Here is a 17,255-nt window from a genome sequence, read left to right as displayed (position 1 = left end):
TACTTTCAATTATATGAACACTCTGCCCTGACCAGTCCAGGGATCCACACCCCTGCCAACTACAGTGGTTGATTTCCAAAGCCCCTGCCTGTCCAGGCCAAACATATGGACCCTCTTCTCAGCTCTGAGCACAAGAGGATTCAGATCCAAATACAGTATGAATAGTAGCTATCTCTTGCTTTGTCTGTATCACTATAGCAATACAAGAGATGGTTAAATTACTTAGGGCCACATTTTAAATTTGCAATGACTTTGTCAACTAGATGGAAATCTGTAATGGGGATTTAATGTGGAAGTGGTTCTCTTGCCTTGAAAAGCCAAGGCAGTCCAAAATCTCCTCCTCCCAACATGATGCAGAGAGGAAAAAGAGAAGCCAAATCTGTTTCCAGTAATCAGTTTAGAATTAAGACAGAGGAGATCCCAAATTCAAGAGGTGCACAGTTCTTAAAAACAGCAGAGTAGGAAGAGCAACTGGGAGAAAGAGCTTTTTACATGGTTGACAAAGATTCTAGATTAAAATCCAAACTTTGAGGAAGAGTGAGTTGAAAAGTTCTCTGTAGTTACTGTGAAACTCTGAAGTAAATATTAGAAGAATCCAAAATGCACTAAAATATGGAAGAAAAAACGGAGAATTATCATTGATTTTGCCTCCTCTTGCTAGGCATGTTTAAAGGTATTTTACCTTTATGATGACATTTAATCCTTGTACCAATACTATTAAGGTAATTATGGTTATTCTGGTTCTCTAACGGAGGAAATGGGCTCAGAGTTTAACAACTTGCCAGAGGCTATAGACTTCAGTAATGGCACAAAAGCCATCGGAGCTCTGGTCTTTTTTGGTTTCAAAGGCTACACTGTTTTTTTAATTTGCAATAGTGAAAATGAAAAAAATGAATGAACTAGGGAGAAGTAGAGGAGGAAAACATGACTAGGGAAGAGAGATTTTCTTTGCAGACACCTGACCAAGAAGATTAAGCAGTTCTTTAATTTTGTGTTGAGGGAATGATTAGAGATAATACAGAATCCCAAAGCATATCTATTATAGCTTGATAAGTATGTATGTGTGTGTGTGCACCAAAAATAGCTGCATATAATTGCCTATCATTCATTCCATAGTATATATGGTTCATTTATTTACTCTCAAATATTCCTCTTTGACCCTATTAATACTGAAGAATCATTGAAGTCTTTGGGAATCCATGTACCATGTAGCTTGGGCTTCCAAGCTAGAGGTGGCACTAGTAGTAAAGAACCTACCTGCCAATGCAGGGGACATAAGAGATGCAGATTCAATCCCTGGGTCAGAAAGAGCCCATGGAGGAGGGCATGGCAACCCACTCCAGTATTCTTGCCTGAAGAATCCCTTGGACAGAGGAGCTTGGCAGGCTACAGTCCATAGGGTTGCCAAGAGGCAGGCATGACTGAAGTGACTTAGCATGCACCATGCAGCTTGCAGAATAGGTGATCACACCCCACCATAAGCACTTTTCATCTCCTCTGGGGAAAGCTCAAAGGAGGCTCATTAATTATCTTAGTTCTAATTCCAGACCTGTAGAGATTGTCTGAAGTTAAATCCACATGCAGGGCAGTGCTGGTGATAGGAGTCTTTCCAAAGAATATCCAGTGACCTACTCAGCCTCTCTCTGCTCTGTCCTATATTTTCATTTAGAGTTTCTTTAAGCAGTTATCCTTGTTCTAGTGGGTATGCCACTATAAGTCTTACTTGCAAGCTAACTCTGCAGACCCTCTTCTTGAAGATAAGGAGTTGCTGCTGGGCTCCTTCAGTGGAATCCCAGCCTCCTGTTTGTAATATCCTGTTTGGAGAAACCTCATGGGTGAATCTTGACTTTACCATGTCCTCCCTAATTCTCCCCATTAAGGTGGCCTTGCTTCTATTCAAGAACTCAGTTACAGTCTGTCCGTGATGGCAAAAAGTATGCATTTCTTTAAAACTTTTTTCTTTTCATTTCTTTTTGCTTCTTTGTTCATTTATTTGGCTCATCCTTTGCAATTTTCCCCCTTGTCCACCTAGAGCTCAAGCCGGTCTTCTATGAACCCTGTTTTGAGTAATACATAGCCAACTGCAGTGGAGAGAATTTTTCTTTATCCTCTGGGATGTCCCTTGAGAATTGAGAAATGCAACTGCCAATCTTAGCAGAGTTCAAACAGAGCTGTATTCAGAAAGGATAAGTGGAAATACGATCAAGAAAGCATTTGCAAGACTCAGTAAAACGCATTTTAACTGAATTGACAAGGTTGAGAAGCCAACTTACACAAGGCAGTCTTCTAACCAAAACAGCATGGGAGTGTTCCCTGGTTTTGAAGGACTCCTTGCCTGGCCAGACAGATAGCTATCTAGCTGATTAAATATATGAGATGTTAATAGAATATTTGGGGTATGGCAAACTCTGGGCCAGTTTGCATAATTCTTTTCCCATGAGTGTCAAATTGGGTCTCTGTAATAGAGATATAAAGATAAATGTAATAACAACAACCATTAATTCTCAAATCTCACATGTCAGAGACTATTCTAACCACTGTTACGTGTACCATCAATGAAAACACTATGAGGCAAGTATTATTAAAACCCCCACTTTAAAGGTGAGAAAACTGAGACTTAAATAAAGCCTTGCTATGGCCACCCTATAGGTCAGTTTGGCATCCTAATCCCTTTGCTTAGCATGTTTTATGTCTCTCCAGTCTAAGTACAGATTAGAGCCCCAGCAGAGGGAGGGAGATATGAAGAGAACAAGAGAATTAGAAGGGATGGGGTGCTACCATGTGCCAGGCACCCTGGGAAGATCTTCATAGATGCCTTATGAATCAACCCTTATTGCAGTCATACTGGCAGCTTACTTTCACTGCCAGCATTGTGCGTTTATGCAAATATGACTTGAGACTGTGAGTGTGTTCCCTAAGGACATCATTCATTCATTCATTCATTCAGCAACCCTTCACAGGGCATCTAGTAGGGACCATGTCCTGTGCTGGAAGCTGTAGTGAATGAAATAGGTGACATTAGAGCTCAGAGAAGGAACGGGACACAGATCAGATAGCACAAGAATGGATATATAATTACAGTTATCACAAGTAAGTGCTGATCATGATGTTCTCAGAGGGAATGTGCGCCTCCTCAGGGGGTCAGAGCAGGATTCCTGAAGGAAGTGATGGCTTAGCTGAGGTCTAAGGCTCAGCGGAGAAGAATCTCCTGCCAATGCAGAAGACACAGGTTTGATCCCTGGGTTGGGAAGATCCCCTGGAGAAGGCAACCCACTGCAGTATTCTTGCTGGAGAAACCCATGGACAGAGGAGCCTGGTGGGCTACAATCCATCGGGTTGCAAACAGTCAGTCATGACCTAGCAGTTAAATAACAACAAAGGATACCTAGTGGTGAAGGGGAGAGGGAGGATGGTTTTAGGCAGATAGAAAAGCAAGTATAAAGACCCATGGAAGGAGACATTGTGAGACATTGAGGAGCTGAAAGAGAGCAGAGAGAGGGAGCCATGGGGCCTCATGAGGCTATAGAGTTTGTCTGGGAGTCAGACTCTGGTGAGCCACATGAGACCACAGAGTTGGTGATGGCTCAGTTTGCAGTGTGCCCAATCTTTGCTGTTTGCTCTGTCATTGTCCATAAGGCAGAAGGGTTGGCTGTCCACTCCAGAAGAGGCCAAGGAGGGACCATAGTGCAGAAAAGATTGGCAGAAAAGATTAGCTATAGCTAAGGAGAACAAAAGAAGTCTTGTTCTTAAAGGGGAGAAAAATGCCAACTGTGGGACAGAGACCACTCTCCCAAAAGTACAGAAAGTGTATGTGTGTGGGGAGTTTCCAAGTTGATTCCTTTTGTTAGCAAGCACAGTAAAATAATAAAATCCCACATAGGGTCTGAGGCCTTCTATGACCTTCCTCACCTATCAGCACTTCTCTGAGCCCTGTGTTGAGTGGAGCATCATATGACTTGGGGCCACTGGGCGGGGCCTCCACAGCAGGCTCCTGGGCCTGGTGTGTAATTGCTTTCTAATGGGTTGGGCCTCTTTGTGTGGGACCTCTTGCAGAGTGGAGAATCAGTATACAAGGAACTGGAATTTTAATTGACACATTGTCCAATGGCTCCAGACATGATAGCCTGCCTGACCTCTCATAGGGTTGAGACCTTACCAGTAAAGGCTATGGAATGCTTATTTGGGAAACCTAAATTCACTGGCATTGAGGTTCTTCCCAGTCTTTCCAGTTTCAGGATAATATACTCCATGGAACTCAATCTTCATAAGACCCTGATACAAGAATCCCTACCCACCCAACCCTATCTAATACTTGAGTTTGGAGAGCAGACAGTTTGGATGGTGAGGGGTCCGTGGACTTGTTGGTGGGATTCCATCATGTCTTGTGAATGTCTGGCCATCCTGTGATGCTACTGTCTCTGTTTACCTGCATCTGTGTTGCGCTTAGATCTCATCAGTGCCTTGCAAGGACTTCACACAGACTACCGTCACGCATTGCCAGCTATCTTTCCAATAGGTACCATCTGGTGGTCCACCTGTATGAATGCCGGACACCTGATGCCACCCATCTGCCAGCTGTCTGCTCATCCTCTACTTGAATGTCCACTCTGGATACTCCAGTCCATCTCAGCCTTTTGCCAGGACCACTTGCCTGCCACCTGTTCTTCCCTCCCTGGGACAGATGGCTCCCTTTTGTGCTTGTCTTTGCATACATGTGTTGGGTTCTGACCTCAGTAATCACAATCCCTCTGAGTCCTTCACATCCAGACGATTCAGGTCCTGAGCAAAACCAGCAGAGATTCTGCAGGCCAGGTCTTTGCATACAGGGAATGAATTTTGCACACAAGGAATAGAATCTCACAACTCTAACCCAGGGTTGTTGCTTTATCTGTGGGAGACTGTAAGCTTCTCCTGCTCTCTGCCATATGCACCAAATGCAATGAATTTGTTCCTTTGCCTCATTCCTTACAATGTCTTCTTGCTGTCTATACTTTTCTGGTGTCTAAAATTTCTGTCTAATTATTGCCACATGCCTCTTCTTAGGGGAAGTCCTTGTCCCCTTAAATCTGGTTTCTGGTACTGTTTTCTGCCAAATTGAGTCCAGACCACCTCCCACCTGACTGTGAGTCATCCATTTCCTGGGGATTCCTGTGTTCATGTTCTTCCTCAAGAACAGCCTCCATCTGGTTGTAGTATCTGGACTATGGTTCTTATTAATGGAGTCAGTCCCAGTAGGGTGTCTGTGAGCAAGTGGTTTAATTTTTCTGAGCTTCAGTTTTCTCATCTGCCATTTGGGTAATAATTGTGTCCATATTATAGATGTATGGTGAGGATTAAAAGGTTAAGACATGCAGTGCATTTGAAAGACTCCGTGGCAGAGAGTGCACTCTGAATTAAGCTTAGTGATTATCTGTGCTTCCTATCTCTCCCCACCAGCTAGGCTGATATTTCAGACATACTCCCAGCCCTCAAGTGGTTAGCCACATTAGTAGGATCACTTAGGGGCCTCCCTTGGTCTCCAAATCACAGACCCTGTAGGAATCAGAATGTGCCGAGTGAGTAAACTTGTATCCATCCGTTCATTCTTTATTTTATTCATTTGAGAAATATTTATTAAGCCTCTTCTTGGTGCATGGATGGAATCTGGCTCAGTGATTTGAATACTTTATCTCTTGTACACAACTCCTTGCACTGGGCATTTCCTAGAAGCTGAAGTCCCTGCATGTGGAAGCTGGGTCCAATAAGCTGGGCTTTGTAAGCCAATGAATTCCCTGTTGGATAGCGACATCTGTACAAGCAGAGGGAGCTGAAAAGCTCTACATGTACCACATGCTCCGCATCCCTGGCAATGACTCCACATCCAGAGTTGAAGTTGGGGGAGAAGGATTTAAACCGAATCCTCCATAGAGCTACCCCCACCCGTGGTGTCCAGTCTCTGGAATGCTCTGACTCATTTGCATTTTTTTCTTCTCCTCCCAGAATGTTCACTGGACCACACGCTGCTGTCCTCTGGCCCTGCTTGTCTGCGACCATACCTGTTCCTTTCTGTGCCTCTAAGCCCTTCCAGGAAGGATCCCCATCCATCTCAATTATCCATGTCCTTTGGGCTTTCCAGTGGCTCAGTGGTAAAGAATCTGCCTGCCAATGCAGAAAACACAGGTTCGATCCCTGGGTTGGGAATATCCCCTGGAGAAGGGAATGGCAACCCATTCCAGTATTCTTGTCTGGGAAATCCCATGGACAGAGGAGCCTGGCAGGCTACAGTCCCTGGGGTTTCAAAAGAGTCAGGAATAACTTAGCAACGGAATAATAGCATTCACCAATCCACTGCTCTTGATTATCCTTATGCTAAGCAAGCACTCTGGGCAAACTGACATTTTTCCTCCTTTAATTAAATATAAAGCCACAGCCCAATAAATATCCAACCTTGGATCTGTGTCTTAGAGACTCTGATCAGACTTGGAAACCATAATTGAAACTGCCAAATTGAATGCTAGTTTTAAAAATTGGTGTCAATGATAATGCTATCAACAACTATGTTAATGTATCAGATTATAGATAGATTTTTCTGTTTTTTAAAAAGAAATGAATTTTAAAAGAAGAGAATATGAGGCTGGAAAATAACCTATTCCCAACAGTAAGAAAGTTCCTCTGAAGGTTCTCCTGTCTGTCTCTTTAGACTTCTTTCAGGAAAAAAAAAAGTTGCAAATAATCCCCTGTGATAAGAATGTTAATAAGAGTGATTGAGGAACAAGCATGCCTTTTGGAAAACTCTGTCTTACTATCTTACAAAAGTTGACTGATGAATGGATGGATGGAAAAATTGATGGTGCCTGGCTTAGGAGGGATGAAGGACTCTTTAGTGCAGCCTGGCCGGTGACGTGAGTTGGCAAACATCCATCTGGTACTTAAGTAGATACTAATCTCACCCACATCCAAGTGCAGCTAAAAGGTTCAAGGACATTGTGGTTGTTGGGAGCAGCCCTAGGAGGCAAAAAGTGAGTTCTCTTCTAAATGTAGACTCAGTCACAGGCTCACTGGGGATCAAGGTCAAATTGCTTCACCTCACTTGGTCTTGTTAACTCAGATGGAAAATTAGTTAGAAGCAAATCACATACTTGGAGAAGAGCTGCAGTTACCCAGGGCCACTTTTATAGAGCAGCAGGGTCTCTGAGGAAAGTAAAATATTTAAGGTGGATAGGTAGACAGGAATGAGGACATGAAAGCTCCTGGAGGAATGGAAAGCCCCATTGCCATCAGAAACATCACACTGGAAAACTCTTGTATCCTACCCCAAGGTGTCGCCTGGCTTCTGTCAGATCAAGGTGAGGATCACCGCCTAGGCTTGGTTTGGACCTCTGTGGGTTGCAGAAACAGACTGGGCATTTGGGAATGAGCAGTGCTCTGGGAATGAAAGCCAGTCAGTACAGGGCTGGCCAACAAAAATGAAAGAAACAGCTCCACTGTGTCCCGCCTCACCCCCCTCTTCAGACAACTCAGCTCCAGCTTTGGTTCCCTGGTTCCTGCTGGAGTTGTTCTGAGCTTCTCAGTTTAGTTTGCTCAGCGCTGATTCTGTCAGATCTCGAGCCTGACAAGCACTCTTTTCCATTCCTTTCATATCCACTTCTGCCCAAGTGTTCTGTTGGCCCATGTCTGAGAGGAATGACCACCAAATCTTCCTGTAGGAAGCCAGTGCACTGTGGGATATTCTCATAGGGGAATTAATCAAACCCCTTTGTATGAAGATGGTTATGGAAGAGTCTGAGTTAGGTGTGCTCACTGTCTGGACCTCCAGTCAAGTGCAGCCTCTGGAAAAAGATAAATTGGTGTCCTTCACTCTCTATAGAAAATGAAAATTTTCTGCAGGGCTCCCAAAAGAGCCAGACAGGAAACCACTGATCATCCTGAACAAACATCTTTCAATAAATCTTTATCTCCTCTGAAGATAATTGGAAGGACAGTGACTTTTGAGTTTACTCTCTTTCAGCACTTACCTCCCTTTCACTCTTCTGAGTATATTTGTTTTCAAAGCCAAAATGTACTACATGGATCCATCCATCTTAGCAAAGGAATCCCAAATGATTTCCTATTTCAGCTCCAATGTATGGAACTTGAGAATTCTCTTAATCCACGGGCTGTGCAAGGTACTTGACCTTTTCCATCACAGGTGAGCATGTCATGTTGCTCAATTCCTCACAAAGGATGTGTCTAAACTACTAACCCCACTCCTCTGTCTGGATTTAAGACTTCCTCTCTTGGATGGCATCACCAGTGCAATGGACACGAGTTTGAGTAGGCTCTGGGAGCCGGTGATGGACAGGGAAGCCTGGCATGCTGCAGTTCATGGTGTCACAAAGAGTCGGACATAACTGAGCAACTGAACTGGACTGAACTCTTCTTTTAATGAGTATATTCATTTGTTCATTTCACATTGCAAATCATCATATGCCCATCACTGTGCCAGGATGTCCAGTTCCTAAAGTAGATCTGATGACAGATTTGCATGTGCCTAAGTTCCCTGGATCCTGGCTTGCCGATCAGTATCCCCTGAGGTGTGCAGCTAAAGCAAAGAAAATCGTTTCGGTGGGCCACATTCGTAACCAAACCTATACCTTCTCAGTTCTAAAAATCCTTTAAAACATCAAAAGACTTAAATTTGGTATTTTTGATTCTCTGAACTCTTAATTAGCTGTGTAACTGGCACATCAATATATTAAGACTTATATTCATTTAAAAAAACTAGGTTATTATAATGTATAACTTTTAATAAAACCTTCCAACTATAGTAATGCAAATCATAGAAGCCCTGAAAGCTCTATGAATCAATGCCGCCACCTCACACCCAGCTGTGGAAGTTATTTGGTATTAGCACAGTAACCTTTAAATAGAAGAGTATGTTCTTAAACACACTGGTCCTCGACAAGGGGCCCGCCCACATGGTGAAAAGGCTCAGCCCCTGTGTTTCTGTTATGTGAAAATATAATGGAAAGAATTTTTAATGTGGCAGAAACAAATGTCAGCTCTTACAAGAAGATTTCACAAGCATCTATAGAGTTCAAATACCATCAACACAATGCAGATGGTTCTTTTTTGTAAGTGTAAGAAATGCAAAAGATGATGGCTCCTCTGAACAGAGGCAGAGGTCAGATCTCACTATGACATAAAGGTTGTTCGAATACATTTTGAAATAATAAGAATGATGAACCTAATTACTTTTACAGTGGAGAAATCTGGAAAACCCCACATTTAGTGAGTGATCAATGCTAACGTTACCAATAAGTACATAAACTGGCAGCATGTATCTCCTGATGTGATGTGCTGAGTAGAACAGAATATCGTCTTTATAGTACTTGTACCAAAAATGCATAGCTTGATTCTAACCCCAAGATAAATGTAAACTGTGGGAGAGTCAAAAAAAAAAGTTTGATCTTCAAAAACATCAAAACCTTACAAAAGAAAAGAGGAGAAAACTTCCCATTAAAGCCATACTCTGGATCAGTGCTTGGATACAGATTAAAGATTTGTTAATCTTAATTGATTAAAGATCAATCTATTTATCCATAGATCATTTTCCCTCTGTGTGTGTGTGTGTTTTTCAAGAGAGGGACAACATTTCATGAAACTATCACACGGTTATCAACTTTAGAAACTGTAACACTGATAAAATAAAAATATCATCTAGCTCTCTGTCCATATTCAAATTTGCCAATTGTCCCAGTTATGCCCTTTAGAGTAGGGGTTTGCAAACTGCAGCCCACCCACCATCTGTTTTCATAAGTAAAGTTTTATTGGAACAAAACCATGCCCCATTTGTTTACATGTTGTCTATGGCTGCTTTTGCATTACAACCACAGAGCTGAGTAGTTCAACAGAGACCATATGGTCCATAAAACCTAAGATATTTATTATCCAGCTCTTTACAGAAATAGTTTTCCAACCCCTGCTTTAGAGCTATTTTATTCCCCTCTCATACAGGGTAATGTATTGCACTCAGCTGTCAGCTCCTTAACATTTCTTTTAATCTGAATTAGCTCCTAACCCTTTCTTTGAGTTTCTTAACCTTGATATTTTTAAGACGGCAGGACTGTTTTGTAAAATTCCACTCAACCTGGCTTTATCTGATATTTCCTCATGATGAGATTCCGATTATTCATTTCTGGCAAGAATACCACTAAGTTGATATTGTATTCTTTTAATATATCATATCAAGAGATATGTGTGTTTATTTTTTTCCAGTTTCATTGAGATATAACTGATACACATTACTGTATATATTTAAGGCATACAACATGAAGGTCTGATTTACATATACTGTGAAATAATTGTCAAAAAAGTTTCAAGTAACATCCACCTTATCATAGGTACAATAAAAAAGAAAAGGAAGATGAAAAGAAAAAAAATTCTCTTTGTGATGAGAACTCTTAAAATGGTTTTATCCAAATATTAATGGTGTTAACTTTGGTCAGTTGGCTAGGGTGGTGTCCACAGAAAGAAAAATTACTTTGTTTTGCTCTAAACAACATTTTTAGAAAGATTAGTAATATTCAAACATGGGCTGTGTATTTGGTATCAGCAAATTATCCATATTAAATTTCCATTATTTGATAATTTTGTTATATTAAAATATGCTCTTGTTCTTAGGAAATTTGTACTTAAATAGTTAGAATGCTACTAAGTCGCTTCAGTCGTGTCCAACTCTGTGCAACCCCATAGATGGCAGCCCACCAGGCTCCCCCGTCCGTGGGATTCTCCAGGCAAGAACACAGGAGTAGGTTGCCATTTCCTTCTCCAATGTGTGAAAGTGAAAGTGAAGTCACTCAGTCTTGTCCGACTAGTAGCGACCCCATGGACTGTAGCCCACCAGGCTCCTCTGTCCATGGGATTTTCTAGGCAAGACCACTGAAGTGGCTTGCCATTGCCTTCTTCAAGTAGTTAGAATAGAAGGTCATTATTTGTACCAAAGTATTCAGAGATGGTGGGTCATAACCATGATGGTGTGAGCACTCACCTAGAACCAGATATACTGGAGTGTGAAGTCAAGAGGGCCTTAGGGAAGCGTCACTATGAACAAAGCTAGTGGAAGAGAGGGAATTCCAGTTGAGCTATTTCAAATCCTAAAAGATGACACTGTGAAAGTGCTGCACTCTATATGCCAGCAAATTTGGGAAACCCAAGAATGGCCATAGGACTGGAAAAGGTCAGTTTTCATTCCAATCCCAAAGAAGGACAATGCCCAAGAATGCTCAAACTATTGCACAATTGCACTCATTTCACATGCTAGCAAAGTAATGCTCAAAATTCTCCAACTGAGGTTTCAACAGTACGTGAACCGAGAACTTCCAGATATACAGGCTGGACTCAGAAAAGGCAGAGGAACTAGAGATCAAATTTCAAACATCTGTTGGATCATTGAGAAAGCAAGAAAATTCCAGAAATGTCTACTTCTGATTCATTGAGTACTCTAAAGCCTTTGACTGCGCAGATCACATCAAAGTGTGGAAAATTCTTCAAGAGATGGGAATACCAGACAACCTTACCTGCCTCATGAGAAACTTGTATGCAGGTCAAGAAGGAACAGTTAGAACCAGACATGGAACAAGGAACTGATTCAAAATTGGGAAAGGAGAATGTCAAGACTATATTTTGTCACCCTGTTTATTTAACTTATATGCAGAGAACATCATACAAAATGCCAGGTTGGATGAAACTCAAATGGGATATCAACATTGCTGGGAGAAATATCAATAACCTCAGATATGCAGAAAGCATAGAGGAACTAAAGAGCCTTTTGATGAAGGTGAAAGAGGAGAGTGAAAAAGCCTGGCTTAAAACTTAACATTCAAAAAACTAAGATCATGGTATCTGGTCCCATCATTTCATGGGAAAAGGAATGGGGAAACAATGGAAACAGTGATAGACTTTATTTTCTTGGGCTCCAAAATCAGTGCAGATGGTAACTGTAGCCATGAAATTTAAAGCCACTTGCTCCTGGAGGAAAAGCTATGATAAACCTGGACAGTGTATTAAAAAGCAGAGACATCACTTTGTTTACAAACGTCCATATAGTCAAAGCTATGTTTTTTTCAGTAGTCATGTACAGATGTGAGAGCTAGACCATAAAGAAGGCTGAGCACCAAAGAACTGATGCTTTCAAACTGTGATGCTGCGAAAGACTCTTGAGAGTTCCTTGGACAGCAAGGAGATCAAAACCATCAATCCTAAAGGAAATCAACCCTGAATATTCATTGGAAGGACCGACACTGAAGCTGAAGCTCCAGTGCTTGGGCCACCTGATGCAAAGAGCCAAATCACTGGAAAAGACCCTGATGCTGGGAAAGATTGAAGGCAGGAGGAGACGGGGACGACAGAGGAGATGGTTGCAAGGCATCACCGATTCAATGGACATGAGTTTGAGCCAACCCTGGGAGTTTGGGAAGGTGAGGAAAGCCTGGCATGCTGCAGGCATGGAGTCCATGGGGTCCATGGAGTCCATGGTGTCGCAAAGAGCTGGACATGACCGAGCGACTGAACAACAACTAGAGTCATTATAATTACCACACAGCAAATGATTCGGCATATAGACAGACACACATGCACATATAATGTGTATGTAGAAAATCTTACCATTTGGCCAATCAAAGTAAATAGTATGTGGGTGTCCACTGTATGATTCTTACAACTTTTGAATAAGCTTATTTTTTGGTAATGGGAGGTTAAAATAATAATGGATCCATATTCCCTGGCATACAAGACAGAACAGAGTGTCCAGAGAACAATACAGGAGTGAGGTTGAGCATGAAGAACATCTTCCCCTCTGTATACTTCGGGGAGCAGCCGTGTAGCTTCTAGTGGGTAATACAGGGAACTCTCAGAGGGGAGACCCAAGGCCACTGTCACATTGCCAGCTATGGTGTTCACCCACTGACTGTATAAAATCAATTTAATTGTGTAGAATGCTTCAGTACAGCTTTGATTAACCTCTAAAGTGACAACTTCAAAATCACTTAGAGGAAAAGGAAAATCAAAAAGGAAAAGAAAATTCTTACTGGACTTTAAGAGATTTTCAGAGAATAAGGATGTTAAGAGAATCACAGTAAGCCAAAACATATCAGCTGTAAAAATAATGCAGATAATTAAAGAGCAATCTCTTGGGTAGGGTCAAAACACAAAAGCAAACTAGAAGATAAATTATTTGCAAAGAGATAAGCAAGCTTGAAACAAAAACTACAGAAAGGAGAGTAGAAAAGTATGTGCTGAGGCTGGGGGTAAGGGACAGAAGTTGGTAAAAGGGTACAAGCTTTCTGTTATAAGATGAATGGTGACTACAGTTGATAACACTGTGTTGTATAATGAAAACTTGCTAAGAGAGAATAAAACTTAGCTGTCATCACACACAAAAAGTAAATATATCAGGTGATAAATGTGTTAATGAACTTGATGGGGGGAATTCTTTCACAATGTGTGTGTGTGTGTGTGTGTGTATAAAATTATCATGTTGCACACTTTAAATACCTCACAATTCTATTTGTCAGCTTTTATTTAAAAGCTGGGAAAAGAAGTGTAAAAGGGAAGAGTAGCTAGAGATCAGATAAATGAAAATGTAGAAAGCAGATGTAGCAAAATTAATAACAGGTAAGAGAAAAATAGAAGAGCAAAAGCATAAAAAGATACCAAGAGAGTTATTTTATATTAAAAAAAAATAATCCACAAGGAAGATATACCATTCATGAAATGAATAATAAAACATTGAGAAAATAAAGGAAAAATTGTTAGAAAGCCAAGGAGAATCTGACAGTACCATAATTACAGTGAAAGTCCCAAACACAAATTTCAATCTGATCCACTGAGAAGACAAAATTTTTTAAAAATGGTATGGAGAACTTTATTAATTAATGTTGCACTAATAGGAATATATCAAACATATAACTCAAATACTCATAGAAAATATACTTTTTGATGCCAGTGTAGCATTTATACAGATATCCAATAATAAAAAGGAGAGAGAATCTCACTGATCCAAAGAGTAGAAAGACACGTGTACCCCCAGTGTTCATGGCAGCACTGTTTACAATAGCCAGGACATGGAAGCAACCTAGATGTCCATTGACAGAGGAATAGAGAAAGGAGTTGTAGTACATATATACAATGGAACATTACTCAGTCATAGAAAGGAACAAATTTTGAGTCAATTGTAGTGTGGCGGATGAACCTGGAGTCTGTCACATAGAGTGAAGTAACTCAGAAAGAGAAAAACAAACATTTTATATATATATATATGTATATATGTGTGTGTGTATATATATATATGTGTGTGTGTGTATACACACACACACACATATTATGGAATCTAGAAAAATGATACCAATGAACCTATTCTCAGGTCAGGAACAGAGATACAGATGTAGAGAATGGACTTGTGGACACAGCAGGGGAAGGAAAGGGTAGCATTAACATATATATGCAACTTGTGTAAAACAGACAGCTAGTGGGAAGTTGCTGTAAAACACAGGAAGCTCCTTGGTGCTCTATGATGACCTAGTGGGGCAGGATCGGTGTGGGTGGGAGGGAAGCCTAAAAGGGAGGGGATATATGTATACTTATAGCTGATCCACACTGTTAAACATCAGAAACCAACAGGGGTGGGGGTTAAAAAAAAAGAAAGAAACCAACACAACACTGTAAAGCAATTAACTCCAATTAAAAATAAATAATAAAAAAATAACTCTATAAGTCACAATTGACTAATTATAATGTAAAGAAATCAAATACTTAATACTAAATAAATTTTGACAAAATACCAACTTAGTAATTATAGTTATAAAAAGAATATATTTAAAGCTAAACAGCAAAGAATTAACCAAATACTCACTTTTTAACTTTTAATTTTTTTTTCCTTTTAATTTAATTTAATTTTATTTTTTTTGGTAATTAATTTATTTTTTATTGGAGGCAAATTATTTTACAATATTATATTGGTTGGTTTTGCCATACATTGACATGAATTCGCCCCGGGTTTACATAAGTTCCCCCTCCTGAACCGCCCTCCCACCTCCCTCCTCCCTTTATCCTCCCTCTGGGTCATCCCCGCATGCCAGCCCTGAGCATCCTATAACATGCATTGATCCTGAACGAACTAGTGATTCGTTTCACATATGACAACATACGTGTTTCAATGCCATTCTCCCAAATCATCCCATCCTCACCCTCTCCCATAGAGTCCCAAAGACTGTTCTATACATCTGTGTCTCTTTTGCTGTCTCGTATACAGGGTTATCATTTGCATCTTTCTAAATTCCATATATATGCGTTAGTATACTGTATTGGTGTTTTTCTTTCTGGCTTACTTCACTCTGTATAATAGGCTCCAGTTTCATCCACCTCATTAGAACTGATTCAAATGTATTCTTTTTAACGGCTGAATAATACTCCATTATATCTTTCCTTTTCTCCTTTGCTTTTCGCCTCTCTTCTTTTCACAGCTATTTGTAAGGCCTCCTCAGACAGCCATTTCGCTCTTTTGCATTTCTTTTCCATGGGGATGGTCTTGGTCCTTGTCTCCTGTACAATGTCACGAACCTCCGTCCAGAGATCATCAGGCACTCTATCTATCAGATTTAGTCCCTTAAATCTATTTCTCACTTCCACTGTATAATCATAAGGGATTTGATTGAGGTCATATCTGAATGGTCTAGTGGTTTCCCCTACTTTCTTCAATTTAAGTCTGAATTTCGCAATAAGGAGTTCATGATCTGAGCCACAGTCAGCTCCTGGTCTTGTTTTTGCTAACTGTATACAGCTTCTCCATCTTTGGTTGCAAAGAATATAATCAATCTGATTTCTGTGTTGACCATCTGGTGATGTCCATGTGTAGAGTCTTCTCTTGTGTTGTTGGAAAAGGGTGTTTGCTATGACCAGTGCATTCTCTTGACAAAACTCTATTAGCCTTTGCCCTGCTTCATTCCGTGCTCCAAGGCCAAATTTGCCAGTTACTCCAGGTGTTTCTTGACTTCCTACTTTTGCATTCCAGTCCCCTGTAATGAAAAGGACATCTTTTTTGGGTGTTAGTTCTAAAAGGTCTTGTAGATCTTCATAGAACCGATTAACTTCGGCTTCTTCAGCATTACTGGTTGGGGCATAGGCCTGGATTACTGTAATATTGAATGGTTTGCCTTGGAAATGAACAGAAATCATTCTATCATTTTTAAGATTGCATCCAAGTACTGCATTTTGGACTCTTTTGTTGACCATGATGGCTACTCCATTTCTTCTAAGGGATTCCTGCCCACAGTAGTAGATATAATGGTCATCCGAGTTAAATTCACCCATTCCAGTCCATTTTAATTCACTGATTCCTAGAATGTCGACATTCACTCTTGCCATCTCCTGTTTAACCACTTCCAATTTGCCTTGATTCATGGACCTAACATTCCAGGTTCCTATGCAATATTGCTCTTTACAGCACCAGACCTTGCTTCTATCACTGGTCACATCCACAGCTGGGTATTGGTTTTGCTTTTGCTCCATCCCTTTATTCCTTCTATAGTTGTTTCTCCACTGAGCTCCAGTAGCATACTGGGCACCTACCGACCTGGGGAATTCCTCATCTAGTATCCTATCATCTTGCCCTTTGTTACTGTTCATGGGGTTCTCAAGGCAAGTATACTGAAGTGGTTTGCCATTCCCTTCTCCAGTGGACCACATTCGGCTGTGGTCCATGTGATCAGATCGGCTAGTTTCCTGTGATTATGATATCAGTTTGTCTGCCCTCTGATGCCCCCTAGCAATACCTACCGTCTTATTTGGGTTTCTCTTACCTTGGTCGTGGAAAATCTCTTCACAGCCGCTCCAGCAAAATGCAGCCGCTGTACCTTACCTTGGACGAGGGGTATCTCCTCAAGGCCGCCCCTCCTGACCTTGAACGCGGGGTAGCTCCTCTCAGCCCTCCTGTGCCCACGCAGCCACCGCCTGTTGGACGTGGGGTAGCTCCTCTCGGCCGCCGGCCCTGGCCTCAGGCGTGGGGTAGCTCCTCACGGCCACCCTCTTTGCGTGGTTCGTTGCGCCGGGGCGGCGTCTCTCGCGTCACATCTGCGCCACTGGGGCTGGCGTCTCTCGCGTCGCGTCTGCGCCGCCAAGCATCTGAATGCAGAGTTCCAAAGAATAGCAAGGAGAGATAAGAAAGACTTCCTCAGTGATTAATGCAAAGAAATAGAGAAAAACAACAGAATGGGAAAAACAAGAGACCTCTTCAAGAAAAT

This window comes from Moschus berezovskii, chromosome 12 (genome assembly GCF_049115385.1).
Source record: "Moschus berezovskii isolate FMDL1 chromosome 12, NW_MosBer_1.0, whole genome shotgun sequence".
In the NCBI taxonomy this organism is placed as follows: Eukaryota; Metazoa; Chordata; class Mammalia; order Artiodactyla; family Moschidae; genus Moschus; species Moschus berezovskii.
Note: the sequence above shows the minus strand (reverse complement) of the source record.